Source organism: Gymnodraco acuticeps, unplaced genomic scaffold, assembly GCF_902827175.1.
Source record: "Gymnodraco acuticeps unplaced genomic scaffold, fGymAcu1.1, whole genome shotgun sequence".
Classification (NCBI taxonomy): Eukaryota; Metazoa; Chordata; class Actinopteri; order Perciformes; family Bathydraconidae; genus Gymnodraco; species Gymnodraco acuticeps.
The window spans coordinates 1,760,817-1,769,425 of NW_022991154.1; the positions used below are offsets into that span (position 1 = coordinate 1,760,817).

The 8,609-nt window shown below is 47.1% G+C and overlaps 1 long non-coding RNA gene across 2 annotated transcripts; it reads left to right on the forward strand.

Moving 5' to 3' along the window:
* The first annotated feature begins 307 nt into the window (after positions 1-307).
* LOC117560576 lies at positions 308-8,057 on the forward strand. 2 transcript variants are annotated; one of them, XR_004571192.1, is made up of 7 exons: positions 309-348; positions 430-542; positions 730-828; positions 5,697-5,808; positions 6,065-6,222; positions 6,359-6,513; positions 7,912-8,057. It is a non-coding gene; the product is annotated as an uncharacterized LOC117560576 (long non-coding RNA). The 2 variants fall into 2 exon arrangements; XR_004571191.1 differs by having other exon boundaries at positions 308-542.
* Positions 8,058-8,609: the final 552 nt, after the last annotated feature.

Genomic DNA, 8,609 nt, shown 5'->3' on the forward strand with positions numbered 1-8,609 from the left:
TGTTAATCTACCTGAAACTGTAGGGACAGTTTGTTTCTACTCAACTATACAGACCATTGTTGAGGAGATGCAAAACATACTGTACATGAGTTGGGTCCAACATATACCTTGAGTAATGTTACTTTGCTGCTAAAAATTAAACATCATTATCAGATGAGGACATCACCAAAGTGTGTGAGCCTGTCAGGGGATTTGATCTGTTCTCTGCATGTCCTAAACACTGCTCTGGTATTACTTATTTTGTAACATGTAAGTCTCCCGCTCTTGTCATCTTTCAGGCTTTGCATTTGAACTCCTATGACTGGTTGCGGACTTGAAGGGAACACCTTCCTGACATCCAGGAAAAAGGTGAGATTATAATACATTTGAATGCCAAAAGCAAGTTATTGTTTTTAACTTTTGAAATATGATTGTTTTGGGGCATTTCAGTTTTATTGGACAGGCAGTAGAGATCTACTGGAAACAGTGGAGAGGGAGGAGATGATATGCAGCATACGGCCCAGCCGGATGGTTGCTGCTCCGTGTGGAACGTGTCCTATCAGGTAAAGCACTTTGGTACCCAGTTATTTATGGTGTTGAGTTTGAATTTAGCTTTTGGAATGTAATTTCCAACTGTGCATTGTAAAGACTGAAAAAACAGCCTCAAGTTAAAGCTTGACATTATTTGGTCTTTTACTTAAGAAGATGTTTGTCCTCCTGTGTTGTCTTATTTCCTTATCTTTCTTTCAGGTGTAACATCTACCAATGGTTGTACATGACAGAGACCTCCTCCGCCTCTTTGCTGTCTTACTAGTCAATCCTTCTGATCAGGTCCTTTCCTAAATAGTGGTAAGTTTTACAGTTCAGTGTACGTTAATTTAGTAACTTAATACTTTACCGCTGTTGAATAAATCCTATATTGCTAGTCATTTTATTAAAACTACGATTTGTAAACTTTTTGATTCCAATTACAATAATCTTTTTGTTATAATTGTAAAACATATCTTAACATCCATCAGCAATCAATACAACAAATCATCCAACACTAAATAGAAGAAATCTGGACCTATTTCTTTTTATACAGCAGCATGTTTTGGGACTGCTCATTGATGTCATCAAGAGCCATTGAGGCTGCAGCCACACGAGGACAAAAACGGCCGTTTGCGTTACTGTTTAGTGTCATATAGACCATTCGGCCACACGAGGACGACCGTATACGGCACTAAACGACTGAGGAAACGATAACGGGTCCCAAGGTGGATAGAACGGCATACGCAACGCTCTGGGGGGTCAAACAGCTCTGTGTGTACGCCCTATACGATCATTTTCTGATAATGATTGCGCAATAGCTCCGCCTCTCCCCACCTCTGCTGCTCACCTCCGCGTACCCCGCGCCATTGCTGATGTGTTTCGCCACCAACAACAACAACAATGGCAGATCGCAGAGTTGCTATCGTGTTCCGGACGCTACTGACCATGCTACAGTTCTTTGTGCAACATCTACAGCAGACTTACACATCCGGGGGGGATCTTACTCGCTGCTTTTGTGGATATGTACTGCAGCTTCAGCGATCATTTTCTGATAATGATTGCGCAATAGCCCCGCCTCTCCCCACCTCTGCTGCTCACCCCCGCGTCAAAGTAAACTGCACACTGAATTCAGATTATTTATCTTTCTCTCGATATGGACATAAACGCGAGTGAAGTCTAATCTGACAGGACGGAGACACCTCTCAAACTACCTAAACTAGTTATAAATATGTTTATTTTTACTGTCGGCCGGGTCACTCATTACTGGATCAGCTGCTGCATGAAACAGACACTGACGCTGTCCAAAGAGAGGGAGGAAAAAGAGAGGCTCCGTGTATTTTTATTATTATATTATATAGAGTCGTTATTCATTTGTTTTAAAGCTCAATAAATAACAAAGAAGACCTTTGACCGGCACTTTTATAATTTTGTCGGAAGGTTTAAACTTTAATACACGTTCAAAAGACCTCATGAAAGAAAAACTAAGAAGTGAGGATACCCGGCCCGGAGGAAGCCCGGGGTCCCCTTCTGGAGCCAGGCCCAGAAGGAGGACTCGTCGGCGAGCGTCTGGTGGCCGGGCTTGCCACGGAGCCCGGCCGGGCCCAGCCCGAAAAGGCAACGTGGGCAACACCTCCGCTTCTCCGTCCCGCGGGCCCACCACCTACGGGAAACATCGATGGGGTCGGGTGCGCTGCCAGAAGGGTGGCAGTGAAAGCGGAGGGTCTCGACGGACCAGACCCGGGCGACAGAAGCTGGCTTTGGGGACGTGGAACGTCACCTCTCTGGGGGCGAAGGAGCCGGAGCTTGTGCGGGAGGTGGAGCGTTACCAGTTGGATCTGGTTGGGCTCACCTCTACGCACAGCGTCGGCTCTGGAACCTTACTTCTGGATAGGGGTTGGACTCTATTCTTCTCCGGAGTTGCTCAAGGTGTGAGGCGCCGGGCGGGTGTGGGGATACTCACAAGTCCCCGGTTAGGTGCTTCGTTGTTGGAGTTTACCCCAGTGGACGAGAGGGTCGCCTCCCTACGCCTGCGGGTTATGGGGGGGAAAACTCTGACTGTTGTGTGTGCTTATGCACCCAACAGCAGTTCAGAGTATACGGCCTTCTTGGAGACCCTGGAAAGAGTCCTGTATGGGGCTCCTGAAGGGGACTCTTTAATCTTGCTGGGAGACTTCAACGCACATGTGGGCAATGATGGAGACACTTGGAGGGGCGTGATTGGGAGGAACGGCCCCCCTGTCTGAACCGGAGTGGTGGTTTGTTACTGGACTTCTGTGCTAGTCATGGATTGGCCATAACAAACACCATGTTCGAACATAAGGATGCTCATAAGTGTACGTGGTACCAGAGCACCCTAGGCAGAAGGTCCATGATCGATTTCGTTATCGTATCATCGGACCTGAGGCCGTATGTTTTGGACACTCGGGTAAAGAGAGGGGCGGAGTTGTCAACTGATCACCATCTGGTGGTGAGTTGGGTCGAGTGGCGGGGGAAGCCTCTGGATAGACCTGGTAAGCCCAAACGTGTAGTTCGGGTGAACTGGGAACGTCTGGAGGAGGCCCAAGTTCAGGAGACCTTCAACTCACACCTCCGGCGGAGCTTTTCGGGCATTCCTGTGGAGGTTGGGGACATTGAACCAGAGTGGTCGGTGTTCAAAGCCTCTATTGCCGAAGCCGCGGCGGGGAGCTGTGGTCTCAAGGTCCTAGGTGCCTCAAGGGGCGGTAACCCTCGAACCTCCTGGTAGACACCGGTGGTCAGGGAAGCCGTCCGACTGAAGAAGGAGGCCTTCAGGGATTTGTTATCCCGGGGGACTCCCGAGGCAGTTGCAAGGTACCGACAGGCCCGAAGGGCAGCAGCCTCATCCGTGGCCGAGGCAAAGCAGCGGGTGTGGGAGAAGTTCGGAGAAGACATGGAGAAGGACTTTCGGGCGGCACCAAAGTTGTTCTGGAAAACTGTCCGACACCTCAGGAGGGGGAAGCAGGGAACCATCCAAGCTGTGTACAGTAAGGATGGGACGTTGTTGACCTCAACTGATGGAGTGTTAGGGCGTTGGAAGGAACACTTTGAGGAAACTCCTGAACCCGACAACTCCGCCCTCTATGTTAGAGGCAGAGCTGGAGTATGACGGGGGATCAACACCAATCTCCCGGGGGGAGGTCACTGAGGTCGTCAAACAACTCCACAGTGGCAAAGCCGCGGGGGTGGATGAGATCCGCCCGGAAATGCTGAAGGCTCTGGGTGTTGAGGGACTGTCATGGTTGACACGTCTCATCAACGTTGCGTGGAAGTCGGAAACAGTACCGAAGGAGTGGCAGACCGGGGTGGTGGTCCCCCTTTTTAAAAAGGGGGATCAGAGGGTGTGTGCCAATTACAGAGGCATCACACTACTCAGCCTCCCCGGGAAAGTTTACTCTAAGGTACTCGAAAGGAGGGTCAGGCCGATTGTCGAACCTCAGATTGAGGAGGAACAATGCGGATTCCGTCCTGGTCGTGGAACGACGGATCAGCTTTTTACTCTCGCAAGGATCCTGGAGGGGGCCTGGGAATACGCTTATCCGGTCTACATGTGTTTTGTAGACTTGGAGAAGGCGTATGACCGAGTTCCCAGGGAGTTACTGTGGGAGGTGCTGCGGGAGTATGGGGTGAGGGGGTCTCTACTCAGGGCCATCCAATCTCTGTACTCCCAAAGCGAGAGCTGTGTCCGGGTCCTCGGCAGTAAGTCGGACCCATTTCCGGTGAGGGTTGGCCTCCGCCAGGGCTGCGCTTTGTCACCAATCCTGTTTGTAATATACATGGATCGGATTTCGAGGCGTAGTCATGGGGGAGGGGGGTCTGCAGTTCGGTGGACTAAGGATTGCACCACTGCTTTTTGCAGATGATGTGGTTCTAATGGCTTCATCGGTCTGCGACCTTCAGCACTCACTGGATCGGTTCGCAACCGAGTGTGAAGCGGCTGGGATGAGGATCAGCACCTCCAAATCTGAGGCCATGGTTCTCAGCAGGAAACCGATGGACTGTCCACTTCAAGTAGGGAATGAGTCCTTACCCCAAGTGAAGGAGTTCAAGTATCTCGGGGTCTTGTTCTCGAGTGAGGGAACAATGGAGCGTGAGATGGGCCGGAGAATCGGAGCAGCGGGAGCGGTACTGCAGTCGCTTTACCGCACCGTTGTGACGAAAAGGGAGCTGAGCCAGAAGGCAAAGCTCTCTGTCTACCGGGCCATTTTCGTTCCTACCCTCACCTATGGTCATGAAGGATGGGTCATGACCGAAAGAACGAGATCGCGGATACAAGCGGCCGAGATGGGTTTTCTCCGCAGGGTGGCTGGTGTCTCCCTTAGGGATAAGGTGAGAAGTTCGGTCATCAGGGAGGGACTCGGAGTTGAGCCGCTCCTCCTTCGCGTCGAAAGGAGCCAGTTGAGGTGGTTCGGGCACCTAGTTAGGATGCCACCTGGGCGCCTCCCTAGGGAGGTGTTCCAGGCACGTCCAGCTGGGAAGAGACCAAGGGGTAGACCTAGGACCAGGTGGAGGGATGATATCTCTTCGCTGGCCTGGGAGCGCCTTGGGATCCCCCAGTCAGAGCTGGTTGATGTCGCCAGGGAAAAGAAAGTTTGGGGCTCTCTGCTGGAACTGCTACCCCCGCGACCCGACCACGGATAAGCGGAAGAAGATGGATGGATGGATGGACACGTTGACTGGCGAAAAACTCTGCCCGGTTCCCTCGGCCCCCACCGCGGAGAATAAACAGAAGGGCAACCATGACAACCATGCTTCTTCGCTGCTTTTGTGGAGGAAGTTACAGCGCCACGTACAGGGTCCTGCATATGTACTGCAGCTTCTCCAGCGGTTGGAGCTAAACGGAGCGGTCTCGTGTGGGCAGACACTATCCGGATAACTATTGCGTGTGGACGGAAGCTTGTTTGCGTTAATCCTATGCGTTTAGCCATTTTCGTCCTCGTGTGGCCGGGGTCTGAGTCTACCTTTTGTAGTCGGCCTCTCAGAATGTTTATCATTTATTTGTATTTTAACATTCCTATAATAATTAGTTTTTTTATTGTTTTGTTCTTTATTTTTGTTGTGAGAATCACTTTGCAATTATTGTGTAAGTGCTATATAAATAGTTATACTAATATTATTGTTGTTACTATTATTAATAATGTCTTCTTTGTTTTCTTTATTCATCGCTGCAGAAAGGATCATGCCAGCCCACATCAAACACCTGATCAAGAGCTTGTGAACCTCACTGCTGCAGACACCTGTGTGATATTCCACTCTGACTGGAACCCTCAAAATGACCTGCAGGTACAATATATATATATATATATATATATATATATATATATACAGAGCAGATATATATATATATATATATATATATATATATATATCTGCTCTGTCCGTCCTAAAGATAGTTCAATAAGGCTACAACAACAACAATCTTTCCGTTTATTCCCTCGGTTCTTTAAGTGTATATTATTTTCCCATTTAATGCTTAAAAACGTTGAACAGCAGCTGCACATGATGCTCTTTTGACCCCTCTTTTAATTTTTTATTTCAGGCTCAAGCTCGGTTCGTCATCGTTTTGGCCAGTCTAAGGCGGTGGAGGTGTACCGTCTGATCACTAGAAACTATGAGAGGGAAATGCTGGATAAAGCTAGTCTGAAGCTCGGGCTGGACCGTCCCGTCCTGCAGAGCATGAGTGGCAACAACAACGGGGTGAGAAAAAGAAAATCTGTCATATTTCTAGATGCCAAGTCATTTTTGGGTCAGTCGCTGTTGCAGTACGCTTAGTTTATTTTCAAAAAGAGTTTTCTAAATCCACTTGTGTAAATGTCTCTCTGCGTCGCCTTAGCCGGTCCAGCAGTTCTCCAAGAAGGAGATCGAGGACCTGCTGAGGAAAGGAGCCTACGCTGCCATCATGGACGAGAACGACGAAGGCAATCGCTTCTGCTAGGAGGACATCGACCAGATCCTGCAGCGAAGAGCCACCATCATCACCATCACCAGGTATGTTCTTAGCAGCACTAGCCACTTGCGCTTTGTGTTGGTAACCAAGTATTTGGTTATTTGAAATGTAATATTGATGATGTAATAATTAAAACTAGGGATGGGTACCGAGCCCCAGTATTAACGGGGCCCCGGGGCTGAATTATTAAAGACCGTGGTACCGTTAACGTCCAATGTTATCAATCTTTTTATCGTTACGGGAGACATTTAAAAAATAGATGTCATATGTATTATATCTACATAAACATTATATCGCAGTCTTACTGCAACTCCGTTTCTAATATGCAATAAGACTACAAAGTGCGTCTATGTTTTATTTTCGATCTTTCCAATCCAGACGAGATCTCTCTCCCCTGTCGGTGTGCGAGGGGGTGGGGCAGTTTACACACAGAACCTGCTACATGCATGCAACACACACACACACACACACACACACACACACACACACACACACGCGTGCGCACACAAACACATGGCGGAGAGAACTAAGCGCCCCGAGGGTAGTTATGTTACCCGTCTTGAGCATGGATGTTTAATAAGAACTGGATACAGCATCGGAGGAGGGGCCTCGTTATTTCCTATGAGAGCTGCTCATTGGCGCATGAAGTCAAAATGGCCCAACTTTTGAGAGAGCGAAACGTCACAGATTACCCGTCATGCCTGGCTGTCAGAGCAGAATAACCCGTTTGTGCGCTCACAGAGCATGCGCCCCTTAAGCCCCGCCCCCCGAGCACACACTCTCGGCTCACTAGAAAGAATGGAGAGAGAGAATAAATCTAGATTCGGCTTTTAGTGCATTTTACAACTTTAAGAACTTAATGATTCTAGGGCTATACAATAGTTCATACTGGGTAGTTTATTTAGTTTCAAAAAAATTATCCACCGAGTTACAGATGTCTCTTTCCCAATGTTAGTCAATGGGAAAAAGTATTTCTGGGCCGGTCGACGTCACAGACTGATAAGGAAATTGTAGTACCGCCGTTTGGACACAACAAATATTTTCCTCAGAGTCCGGCACACTTCCTGGGGGCTTGGTCTTGAGGTGGAAAATGCTCGTTGCCAATAGTGCAATAAGAATTTAGCATGTAAGGGCGGTAACACAAGCTATTTGTCTAAACATTTAGCAAAAGTGCTCCACATTCAGACGGAGGAATGCACCGGGTTCGACTGTCTTTCTAGTAGCTCTGTAGCCCCATCCACGAGTAACGTTTCCACGTCAGGTATATATTATGTATGCTAGCAGCAACACACAGAGTTAACTCAATGATACAAACATGGGTTAATGATTAGAGGTAACTGAGTTATTTATTTTGTTAAAGTTACAGCTATTCTGTTTGCAGTTCTATCATCACATAATTGAATAAGATTTGTTAAAACATTGTTGTTTCTTATTTTCAGTTTGCTTCAAGCAGTGGCTGCACGAGAAAGACGTGGAGGACCAAGAAATGCTGGCCAGATTGGCAAAGACCGGAAGATACATAACAGAGAAGATAATGGATATTAAAAAGAAAAAGAAAAAAAATGTTTATAATTTCTTTGTTTCTGTTTACATTTTGAATTATATTTGTTATTTTTAAATCAAATGCATCTTTCTTAGATGATATATTTATTTAGATGTAGGTTTTTTTTGTAATATTATTGTATTAAGTATAATTTATTAAATAAAAATACTGTTATGAACACTATACACTGTCTTTATTTTGATAGTTACCAGAATACATTGTATATTTAATACTAACATAAGCTGGTGATAGATAAATGCTGGTCTGCTGGTATGCCAGCAGACAAATATTTATAAAGACAAGGTATGGCTGGGGTAGGCTACACCCATACCAAGAAATGGCTTAGCCCCACCATGAAAAATGATGTTAAAGTAAGCAAAATAAAGTCCGCCAACTCGCGCGGAGTAAATTGCACAGACAGCAGTAAGTAAGATTGATTTCAGCAGCCACTTGTCTGGAAATACGGAAGACCAGAAACGGTTTTGAAAACTTTTGTCACGTAGTGATCGTCTTCCCAATAGAACATCTTTGATAATGTCTTCTGGCCAATCAGAATCAAGATAACGGCGTGGTGTTGTTGCAGGAAGTCCCGAC